The following is a 12632-nucleotide window of genomic DNA, read 5'->3' on the forward strand; positions in this document are numbered from 1 at the left end:
GACACGGGGAGCGAAATTGAGCCGGCCCGCCGGGAAGCCTCTCCGACGTGCCCGAGGAGCGCCACGGTGGATCGGGTCGGGGCTCCCGCGTGCGAGTGAGAGCGGTGCGAAAGGGAGAACGCGGCGCCGCCGCCGCGACAAGCGAGCTCCGGGTCGCCCCCTTCTCCTTCCCTCGTGACGGCGGGACCCGCCGGGGACGCCCCGGGCCCTTCTGCGTCTGACTGCCGGCCGCCCGGCACGCCGGCCCGCGCCCTTTTCTTCCCTCTGCCTGCCTGTCTGCCTTCCTTCCTCCCTCCCTCCTCGGGGCTCTTCGCATGGCAGCGCGGGGAGACGCCTGCCAACGCTCACTCTCTCGCGCCTTTCGCACCGATTTTGGCGGGTTCCCCACTCGCGGAACGAGCGAACGCCAGAGTCCAGGGCCGAACTGCGACACGGGCAGCGAACATCCGACCGACGGAGGCCACTGGACCGAACGAACCAAGCGGCGCACCAGAAAACCGCAACCGAAAAACTCCACAGCCCGGCGCTCAACCGCGCTCGCCTGCGCCCGCTCGTTGCCGCCTCTGGAGACGAGCACGCGCTCGCTCCTGCAGACGAAAACGGAAGGCGTAAGAAAAAACTGCTTCGGAAAAGAACGGCGCCGACTACCGGCAGCGGCGCCGAGGGTAAGCGGCGCTGTACGTCGACGTAGCTGTAGGTAAGAAACTTCAGAAACCCCTCAGCAAGCTCCGGAGCTTTAGCGCCCCCCATCTCACTGGGCGGCAAAACCTAGCCGAAAGCGGGTAGACCTGGCAGCTACACGCAAGCCGCACGGGCAGCGACCCCTAGCCGCCGCCGCCGAGCACCACGGCCCGCTCGGAGCCGGGTAGACCATGCCGACCTAGACGAGCCGCATAGGCAGCGACCCCTAGCCGCCGCCGCCGAGCACCACGGCCCGCTCGGAGCCGGGTAGACCGTGCCGACCTAGCCGAGCTGCATAGGCAGCGACCCCTAGCCGCCGCCGCCGAGCACCACGGCCCGCTCGGAGCCGGGTAGACCGTGCCGACCTAGACGAGCCGCATAGGCAGCGACCCCTTGCCGCCGCCGCCGAGCACCACGGCCCGCTCGGAGCCGGGTAGACCGTGCCGACCTAGTCGAGCCGCATAGGCAGCGACCCCTAGCCGCCGCCGCCGAGCACCACGGCCCGCTCGGAGCCGGGTAGACCGTGCCGACCTAGCCGAGCTGCATAGGCAACGACCCCTAGCCGCCGCTGCCGAGCACCACGGCCCGCTCGGAGCCGGGTAGACCATGCCGAACTACTGGAGCCGCATGGGCAGCCACGCCTAGCCGACGACGCCGTGCCCCCCCCCCCCCCCCTTACTACCCACCACCCCCTCTTGGAGACGCTCGGAGCCAGGTACACAGTGCCGGCGCGGCGGAGCAGCCATGAGAGCGGCACTTGGGCACTTCCGCGGAATGTCCGAGCCGAGCTGAGTCCGCCTGGAGAGGCTGGACCGTGTCGCCGCGGCTCAGATCGCCCGACTCCGAGCGGAACACGCCGGGAGAGGCTGTGCAGTGCCGGCGCACTCGAGCCGCCGCGGCTGAGAGCCCCCGGACACCACCGAGGAACGTCTGAACCGAACGGAGCCCGCCGGGAGAGGCTGGACCGTGCCGGCGCACACGAGCCTCCGCGCTGGCCAGCGGTCGCTGCACGTCCGGCTCGAATTGGTCGGCACGGTCTACCCGGCTCCGAGCGGACCGAAGCTCATGCGGTGGCGGCCAGGGGTCGCTGAGCGGCGGCCGACTCACGTCGGCACGGTCTACCCTGCTCCGCCGCGGACGCTAGAGGTCGCTGACGGACGGGCTGGCAGACGTGCAGCGACACCTAGCGACCGCCGCCGAGCCCTCGTGCACGCACGGAGCAGGGTAGACCGTGCCGACCTAGTCGAGCCGCATGGGCAGCGACCTCTAGCAGCCGTCGCCAAGCACCCTAGCCCGCTCGTAGCCGGGTAGACAGTGCCGACCTAGTCGAGCCGCATGGGAAGCGACGCCTAGCCGCCGAAGCCGTTCCCCCCCCCCCTTCCCCCCACCCTCCGGAGACGCTCGGAGCCGGGTAGACAGTGCCAGCGCAGAGGAGCCGCCACGAGAGCGACAGTTGGCCACTTCCGCGGAACGTCCGAGCCGAGCGGAGCCCGCCGGGAGAGGCTGGACCGTGCCGGCGCACTCGAGCCGCCGCGGCTGAGACCGCCGGACGCCACCGCGGAACGTCTGAACCGAACGGAGCCCGCCGGGAGACGTTGGACCGTGCGGGCGCACTCGAGCCGCGATGGCCAGGGGTCGAGCCGTGTTGACCGTGCCGGAGCACCGGAGGCGCCACGGAGACGCAACTCGGCCGCAGCCGCGGAACGACCAGGGTGCACATATGAGCCGGCCGCTGTTCGCCGGGTCGGGGCGCACCCGGGCTTCTCGGTTCGGCCTTGCTTGAAGCTGGCCGTCCCGCCACCGCCACCGCGGTTTTGCCCTATTGTCTGCGTGTTTATTTGTTCGTACGTTCGTTCGTACTTTGGTCCGTTCGATTGTTTGTCCGTGCCCCCACGCGCCCTCTCGGTTTTATTATTTTCCGTTTGTTTGTGTGTTTGTTTGTTTGTTTGTTTTTCTCGTGGGTTCTTCTTTACTTTCCCCTTTTTTAGTTTTTGAAAAAGCCGCCCCGCCCCCCCCCGCCTCCCTGGCTCTGCAGGAAGAGCGTGGGCGCGTGCGCGGGCCCCGCCCACCGGGGTCCGTTCGGGCCGAATATCCGGACTGCGGGCAGGCCGCGTGGCGAGGGATGGCAAAAGAGCGGCGGGAAGACGGCAGCGGCGAGAGGTGGGCCGGCTGGAGGCGGCCGCGACCCCCGCGGGGTTCGCGCCTAGCCTCTCTCCCAGCCGGCAGATGAGGTGGAACAGTACGTGGGATTTCGGCGGGAGGAGGAGGTGGTGGCGGTGGTGGCGGTGGTGGCGGTGGTGGTGGTGGCGAGGCGTTTTGGCAGGCTCCGGTCGCCGAGTCGAGCCGCCATTGGGCCGAGCCGTCAGGAGCACCCCGGCGGAAAAAGGAAAGAAACGAAAAAAACCAAACGGGCCAATCGGGTCCAAACAAATAACCGAGCGAGTGACCGACCAAACAAAAAAAAAACAAAAACAAAAACAAGCAAACAAATAAAAAAACACGGTCGCGGGCCGGTCGGGCAAGATGCGTCCGGGAGAGGGCGGGTTGTGAGCGAGGGCCGGGGTGGGGGCAGGCGGAGGCGGGCCACCGTTGGGTACGGGTCGCATTCCCGCTCGTGCGGTGTGGACTGGGGGGGGGGGGGAAGGTGGAAGACGGACGCGGGGCCGGGAAGATCAGGCGCCGGCCGGCAGCCAGGTCTACCCGCATACCCGCAACCCCGTCGCGGACCCCCCCATCCCTCCCCGGCCACGCAAGCGACCCCCTTCTTCGTGACAGAGGCCGTGCCGGGCCTACTCACGCGCGGGTGACGAGGAGAAAGAGAAGGGAAGGAAAGGGAAGGGAAGGGAAGGGAAGGGAAGGGAAGGGAAGGGAAGGGAAGGGAAGGGAAGGGAAGGGAAGGGAAGGGAAGGGAAGGGAAGGGAAGGGAAGGGAAGGGAAGGGAAGGGAAGGGAAGGGAAGGGAAGGGAAGGGAAGGGAAGGGAAGGGAAGGGAAGGGAAGGGAAGGGAAGGGAAGGGAAGGGAAGGGAAGGGAAGGGAAGGGAAGGGAAGGGAAGGGAAGGGAAGGGAAGGGAAGGGAAGGGAAGGGAAGGGAAGGGAAGGGAAGGGAAGGGAAGGGAAGGGAAGGGAAGGGAAGGGAAGGGAAGGGAAGGGAAGGGAAGGGAAGGGAAGGGAAGGGAAGGGAAGGGAAGGGAAGGGAAGGGAAGGGAAGGGAAGGGAAGGGAAGGGAAGGGAAGGGAAGGGAAGCCAGAAGTCAAAGAAAAGTAGAAGAGAAGAAGGTGTGAAAAAGTACAGATAGATCGTAAAATGTCGCGATAAAATAAAATAATAAAATAAAATAAAATAAAGAAAAATAAAATAAAATAAAATAAAATAAAATAAAATAAAATAAAATAAAATAAAATAAAATAAAATAAAAGCAATAAAAAGATGGGGGAGCGGAAGAGCGATATTAATAATTGCATGAATAACTAAATAAATAATAAGGAAATATGGGGAAAAGAAAATTTAAAAAAAAAAGAAAGAAAAAAAGAAAGAAAAAAATATTTAAAAAGGGGAAAAAGGGAAAAAAAAGAAAAAATGGGGAAAAAAGGAGAAAAAAAGGAAAAAAAATTTAAAAGAAACAAAAATATTTTAAAAAAAACAAAAAACAAAAAAAACCCACCACAATAATGGAGGAAGCAAGCGTGCCCGAGGGAGGACGAACGGCGGAGACGGTCGTGCGCGAGGATGCCTGAGCTCGAATGCCGGAGCCCAGGTCTGCCCTACCTATTTTAATAAATTTAAATAACACCACAAGGGAGGGGAGGTCAGGGGAGCGGAGGGCAGGGGAGGGGAGGATACGGGCTGGCACGAGGGAGGCTCAAAGGCGGAAGCGGTCGGGTCGGTTCGGGTCGGGTCGGGTCGGGTCGGGGGGCGGCTGGCCGTTCGTCGTACCCTTACCGCTTGACACAGCTGCGTGACACGCGGCTACGGCCGACACGTCTACCCGCGGCACGGACGGGAAACGGCATCGGCCGACAGGTCAACCCCGCTACGGCCGACACGTCTACCCGCGGCACGGACGGGAAACTGCACCCGCCGATCGAGCGGGTGGATGGTCGCCCAGGTCTACCCCGCGCCGCCACGAAGCGGGAAGGTAGGTGGATGGATGGATGGATGGATGGATGGATGGATGGATGGATGGATGGATGGATGGATGGATGGGGAAAAACCGGGCGAAAGGGGGCCTGGCACGCGCCCGCGCGAGACCAGCCGCACACCCCCATTCCACGCGCCGGCGCCGGCGCACGGAACCCCCCCGAACGGAGGACGGAAGCAACGCAGCGAGCGCCGGGTCTCCCAGCGGGTGCTGGGAGGTTGCACCAGGTAAAAGACCAAGAGGTACCAATTGTCACCAGAGTGGTTCACAGACGGCAGTACCGCACCAATAGGGACTCATTGCTCCCCATTCACAAGCTAATTCGCCAATTAGAGAATCAGGGAGTGATTAGCAAAACTCACTCGCCTTTTAACAGCCCCATATGGCCAGTGTGTAAAACCAGTGGGGAATGGAGGCTGACGGTGGATTACCATGGCCTGAATGAAGTCACACCTCCATTAAGTGCTGCTGTACCAGACATGCTAGAACTCCAGTATGAACTGGAGTCAAAAGAAGCTAGGTGGTATGCCACCATTGACATTGCTAATGCTTTCTTTTCCATGCCATTGGCTGCAAAATGTAGGCCACAGTTTGCTTTTACCTGGAGAGGTATTCAGTACACCTGGAACCGTTTACCTCAAGGGTGGAAGCACAGCCCAACAATTTGCCATGGATTGATCCAATCTGTTTTGGAACAGGGTGATGCTCCTGAGCACTTGCAGTATATTGATGATATTGTAGTGTGGGGCCATACAGCAGCAGAGGTTTTCAAGAAAGGGAAACAGATAATCCAAATTCTTTTGAAAGCTGGTTTTGCCATTAAGCGCAGCAAGGTGAAGGGGCCTGCCCAGGAAATCCAGTTCTTAGGTATAAAATGGCAAGATGGACGTCGTCACATCCCAGCAGATGTGATTGACAAAATCACTGCTATGTCTCCGCCCACCGACAAGACAGAGACCCAATCTTTTCTGGGAGTAGTGGGCTTTTGGAGAATGCATGTCCCAAACTACAGCCACATAGTGAGCCCCCTCTATCAGGTAACACGGAAGAAGAATAATTTCTCATGGGGTCCTGAGCAGCAGCAGGCTTTTGAGCAGAGAAAACAAGAAATAGCCCGTGCCGTGGCCTTGGGGCCAGTACGGACGGGGCAGGATGTGAGGATCCGAGGCCGACCGCTAGGATTTTGGAGTCAAGCATGTAAAGGGTCTGAGGAGCGCTACACTCCGACTAAGAAGGAGATCTTAGCCGTGTATGAGGGGGTTCGGGCTGCTTCTGAAGTAGTTGGGACAGAGGTTCAGCTTCTTCTAGCACCTCGCTTGCCAGTAATAAACTGGATGTTTAAAGGACAGGTTCTCTCCACCCATCATGCTACTGATGCCACTTGGAGTAAGTGGATTTCATTAATTACTCAACGAGCTCGAATGGGAAAACTCAGCCGTCCTGGAATTCTAGAAGTGATCATGGACTGGCCTGAGAGTAAAAAAATTGAAACACCACCTACAGAAGAGGTATCACGTGCTAAAGAGGCACCACCATACAATGAGCTACCAGAAAACGAAAAGTAATTTGCCCTATTCACAGACGGATCATGTCGTATTGTAGGGAAGCATCGCAGATGGAAAGCTGCTGTATGGAGCCCCACACGACAAGTTGCAGAGGCCACTGAAGGTAAAGGAGAATCAAGTCAATTTGCAGAGGTAAAGGCTGTTCAGCTGGCTTTAGATGTGGCTGAACGGGAGAGGTGGCCAATGCTTCATCTTTATACTGATTCATGGATGGTGGCAAATGCCTTATGGGGGTGGCTGCAACAGTGGAACCATCCTCTGCTACCAAATCTGTCACGGTTTGAACGAAAAATCTACCTGCGTCCGTGACAAGGGCCGTCCGTGTGGGGCAGATTTGGGTCAGATCTATGGGGCAAAAGCTGCTGTGGGGCTGATGTGGGTCAGATCTATGGGGCAGGAGATGCTGTGGGTCAGATCTATGGGGCTGGAACTGCTGTGGGGAATATCCTTATAGATATGACCCCCATCAGCCTCACAGCAGCTTCTACCCCATAAATCTGACCCACATGTGCTCCACTGCAGCTCCAGTCCCGTAGATCTGACCCACAGCAGCCCATGCCCCATAGATCTGACCCTCATCTTTTTCAGCCGAAAAGAAAAAGTTAATTAAGAAAACAGCGGCAACGATGTAAGGAGGCACACTTATTTACTAAATACTATATCGAAATACAGGATAACACAATAGAATACAATAGAATTGAAAATTGAGCTAACGAATCAAGCAAAATAGGAGAGAGAATGAGTCCCGTAACCGAGAGGCCTACTGTGAATCTGGGCGAACGGCTGAAGGCTCCCACACACTGCCCTGAACGCCAGAACTCGAAAGACGTCAGTCTGTTCTGCGACAGAGTTAATATAGAGACCAGGTCCCGTGACCCATCGTGTTGCTCTCTGGGAGATGTAGTCTTCTTCTGTAAGTTGCAGATTCAGTAAAATTATCCATGCTTTATATGATGTTATGATGTGGAATACAGATAGCAAAATTACAACATTATTAAACCATGACAATCTGACCCACAGCAGCTCCTGCCCCATACACCTGATTCACATGCGCCCCACAGCAGGTCCTGACCAATAGATCGGACCGACATATGGCCCACAGCAACTCCTGCCCCATAGATCTGACCCACATCTGCCCCAAAGCATCTCCTGCCCCATAGATCTTTCCCACATCAGCCCCACAGCAGATCCTGCCCCATAGATCTGACCCATATCTGTCGCACAGCAGCTCCTGCCCCATAGACCAGACCCCCATCAGCCCCACAGCAGCTCCTGCCCCATAGATTTGACCCCCATCACCCCCACAACAGCTCCTGCCCCATAGATCTAACCCACATCAGCCCCACAGCAGATCCTGCCCCATAGATCTGACACACATCATATGTAAAGTAGCTGCTGCCCAATAGATATGACCCACAGCAGCTTCAGCCCCAAAGATCTGACCCACATCAGCCCCAAAGCAGCTCCTGCCCCATAGATCTGACCCACATCTGTCGCACAGCAGCTCCTGCCCCATACATCTGACCCAAGTCAGCCCCACAGCAGCTCCTGCCTCATAGATCTGACCCACGTCAGCCCCACAGCAGCTCCTGCCTTATAGATATGACCCCCATCAGCCCCACAGTAGCTTCTACTCCATAGATCTGACCCACATGTGCTCCACTGCAGCTCCAGTCCCGTAGATCTGACCCACAGCAGCCCATGCCCCATAGATCTGACCAACATCAGCCACACAGCAGCTCCTGACCCATACATCTGACCCAAATCTGCCCCACACAATCTCCTGCCCCATAGATCTAACTCACATGTGCCCCACAGCAGCTCCTGCCCATAGATCTGACCCACAGCAGCTCCTGCCCTATAGATCTGATTCAAATCTGCCCCACAGCAGCTCCTGCTCCATAGATCTGACCCACATGTACCCAAAATCAGCTCTGCCCCATTGATTTGACCCACATCAGCCCCACAGGAGCTCCTGCCCCATAGATCTGACCCACATCAGCCCCACTGCAGCTCCTGCCCCATAGATCTAACCCATATCAGCCCCACAGCAGCTCCTGCCCCATAGATCTGACACACATCATATGTAAAGCAGCTGCTGCCCAATAGATATGACCCACAGCAGCTTCAGCCCCATTGATCTGACCTACAGCAGCCCCACAGCAGCTCCTGCCCCATAGATCTGACCTACATCATCTCCACTGCAGCTCCTGACCCATAGATCTGACCACATCTACCCCACTGCTGCTCCTGCCCCATAGATCTGACCCAAATCTGCCCCACAGCAGATCCTGCCAAATAGATCTTAACCACAGCAGCTCCTGCCCCATAGATCTGACCCAAATCTGCCCCACAGCAGATCCTGCCAAATAGATCTTAACCACAGCAGCTCCTGCCCCATAGATCTGACCCACATCAGCCCCACAGCAGCTCCTACACCATAGATCTGACCCACATCTGCCACACACCATCTCCTACCCCATAGATCGTACCCACTTCTGCCCCACAGCAGCTCCTGCCCCATAGCTCTGACCCACATCTGCACCACAGCAGCTCCTCCCCATAGATCTAACACCCATCAGCCTCACAGCAGCTCCTGCCCCATAGATATGCCCTACATCTGCCCCACAGCAGCTCCTGCACCATAGATCTGACCCACATCTGCAACACAGCAGCTCCTGCTCCATAAATCTGACCAACATCAGGCCCACATCTGTTCCTGCCCCATAGATCTGACCCACAGCAGCTCCTGCCCCATAGATCTGACCCACATTTGCCACACAGCAGCTCCTGCCCCGTAGATCTGCCTCACTTGCGCCCCACAGCAGCTTTCGCCCAATAGATCTGACCCACATGTGCCCACAGCAGCTACTACCTCATAGATCTGACCCACATCAGCCCCACAGCAGCTCCTGCCTTATAGATCTTACCCAAATCTGCCCCACTGCTGCTCCTGCCCCATTGATCAGACCAACAGCAGCTCTTCCCCATAGATCTGACCAACATGTTCCCCACAGCAGCTCCTGCCCCATAGATCTGACCCACATCTGCCCCACAGCAGCTCCTGCCCCATAGACCTGACCCACATGTTCCCCACAGCAGTTCCAGCCCCATAGATCTGACCCACAGCATCTCCTGCCCCATAGATCTGACCCACATCAGCCCCACAGCAGCTTTTGCCCCATAGATCTGACCCAAATCTGCCCCACAGCAGCTCCTGCCTCATAGATCTGACCCACGTCAGCCCCACAGCAGCTCCTGCCTTATAGATATGACCCCCATCAGCCCCACAGCAGCTTCTACCCCATAGATCTGACCCACATGTGCTACACTGCAGCTCCAGTCCCGTAGATCTGACCCACAGCAGCCCATGCCCCATAGATCTGACCCTCATCAGCCACACAGCAGCTCCTGACCCATACATCTGACCCACATCTGCCCCACACCATCTCCTGCCCCATAGATCTAACTCACATGTGCCCCACAGCAGCTCCTGCCCATAGATCTGACCCACAGCAGCTCCTGCCCCATAGATCTGATTCAAATCTGCCCCACAGCAGCTCCTGCTCCATAGATCTGACCCGCATTTGCCTCAGAGCAGCTCTGCCCCATTGATTTGACCCACATCAGCCCCACAGGAGATCCTGCCCCATAGATCTGACCCACATCAGCCCCACTGCAGCTCCTGCCCTATAGATCTGACCAACATCAGCCCCACATCAGCTCCTGCCCCATACATCTGACCCAAATCTGCCCCACACCATCTCCTGCCCCATAGATCTAACTCACATGTGCCCCACAGCAGCTCCTGCTCCATAGATCTGACCCACAGCAGCTCCTGCCCTATAGATCTGATTCAAATCTGTCCCACAGCAGCTCCTGCTCCATAGATCAGACCCACATGTGCCCCAGAGCAGCTCTGCCCCATTGCTTTGACCCACATCAACCCACAGGAGATCCTGCCCATAGATCTGACCCACATCAGCACCCTGCAGCTCCTGCCCCATAGATCTGACCCACATCTGCTCCACAGCATCTCCTGCCCCATAGATCTGACCCCCATCTGCCCCACAGCAGCTCCTGCCTCATACATCTGACTCACAGCATCTCCTGCCCCATAGAACTGACCCACATCAGCCACAGCAGCTCCTGCCCCATAGATCTGACCCACATCTGCCCCACAGCAGCTCCTGCACCATAGATCTGACCCACATCAGACCCACAGCTGCTCCTGCCCCATTGATCAGACCAACAGCAGCTCTTCCCCATAGATCTGACCCACAGCAGCTGCTGACCCATAGATCTGACCCACATCTGCCCCACAGCAGCTCCTGCCCCATAGACCTGACCCACATGTTCCCCACAGCAGCTCCTGCCCCATAGATCTGACCCACAGCATCTCCTGCCCCATAGATCTGACCCACATCAGCCCCACAGCAGCTCCTGCCCCATAGATCTGACCCACATCAGACCCGCAGCAGCTGCTGACCCATAGATCTGACCCAAATCAGCCCCGCAGGAGCTCCTGCCCCATAGATCTGACCCACATGTGCCCCACAGCAGCTCCAAACTCATAGATCTGACCCACATCAGTCCAACAGCAGATTTTGCACCATAGATATATCCCTCATCTGCCCCACAGCAACTCCTGCCCCATAGATCTGACCTACATCATCCCCTCTGCAGCTCCTGCCCCATAGATCTGACCCACATATGCCCCACAGCAGCTCCTGCCCCATAGATCTGACCCACATCAGCACCACAGCAGCTCCTGCCCCATAGATCTGACCCAAGTCAGCCCCACAGCAGCTCCTGCCTTATAGATATGACCCACGTCAGCCCCACAGCATCTTCTACCCCATAGATCTGACCCACATGTGCTCCACTGCAGCTCCAGTCCCGTAGATCTGACCCACAGCAGCCCATGCCCCATAGATCTGACCAACATCAGCCACACAGCAGCTCCTGACCCATACATCTGACCCAAATCTGCCCCACACCATCTCCTGCCCCATAGATCTAACTCACATGTGCCCCACAGCAGCTCCTGCCCATAGATCTGACCCACAGCAGCTCCTGCCCTATAGATCTGATTCAAATCTGCCCCACAGCAGCTCCTGCACCATAGATCTGACCCACATGTACCCCAGAGCAGCTCTGCCCTATGGATTTGACGCACATCAGCCCCACAGGAGATCCTGCCCCATAGATCTGACCCACATCAGCCCCACTGCAGCTCCTGCCCTATAGATCTGACCCTCATCAGCCCCACAGCAGCTCCTGCCCCATAGATCTGACACACATCATATGTAAAGCAGCTGCTGCCCAATAGATATGACCCACAGCAGCTTCAGCCCCATTGATCTGACCTACAGCAGCCCCACAGCAGCTCCTGCCCCATAGATCTGACCTACATCATCTCCACTGCAGCTCCTGACCCATAGATCTGACCACATCTACCCCACTGCTGCTCCTGCCCCATAGATCTGACCCAAATCTGCCCCACAGCAGATCCTGCCAAATAGATCTTAACCACAGCAGCTCCTGCCCCATAGATCTGACCCAAATCTGCCCCACAGCAGATCCTGCCAAATAGATCTTAACCACAGCAGCTCCTGCCCCATAGATCTGACCCACATCAGCCCCACAGCAGCTCCTACACCATAGATCTGACCCACATCTGCCACACACCATCTCCTACCCCATAGATCGTACCCACTTCTGCCCCACAGCAGCTCCTGCCCCATAGCTCTGACCCACATCTGCACCACAGCAGCTCCTCCCCATAGATCTAACACCCATCAGCCTCACAGCAGCTCCTGCCCCATAGATATGCCCTACATCTGCCCCACAGCAGCTCCTGCACCATAGATCTGACCCACATGTGCCCCACAGCAGCTCCAAACTCATGGATCTGACCCACATCAGTCCTATAGCAGATTTTGCACCATAGATATGTCCCTCATCTGCCCCACAGCAGCTCCTGCCCCATAGATCTGACATACATCATCCCCTCTGCAGCTTCTGCCCCATAGGTCTGACCCACATGTGCCCCACAGTAGCTCCTGCCCCATAGATCTGACCCCCATCAGCCCCACAACAGCTCCTGACCCATAGATCTAACCCACATCAGCCCCACAGCAGCTCCTGCCCCATAGATCTGACACACATCATATGTAAAGCAGCTGCAGCACAATAGATATGACCCACAGCAGCTTCAGCCCCAAGGATCTGACACACATCAGCCC

The sequence above is a fragment of the Coturnix japonica genome, chromosome 27, assembly GCF_054131305.1.
Source record: "Coturnix japonica strain WE chromosome 27, WE-NBRP24, whole genome shotgun sequence".
In the NCBI taxonomy this organism is placed as follows: Eukaryota; Metazoa; Chordata; class Aves; order Galliformes; family Phasianidae; genus Coturnix; species Coturnix japonica.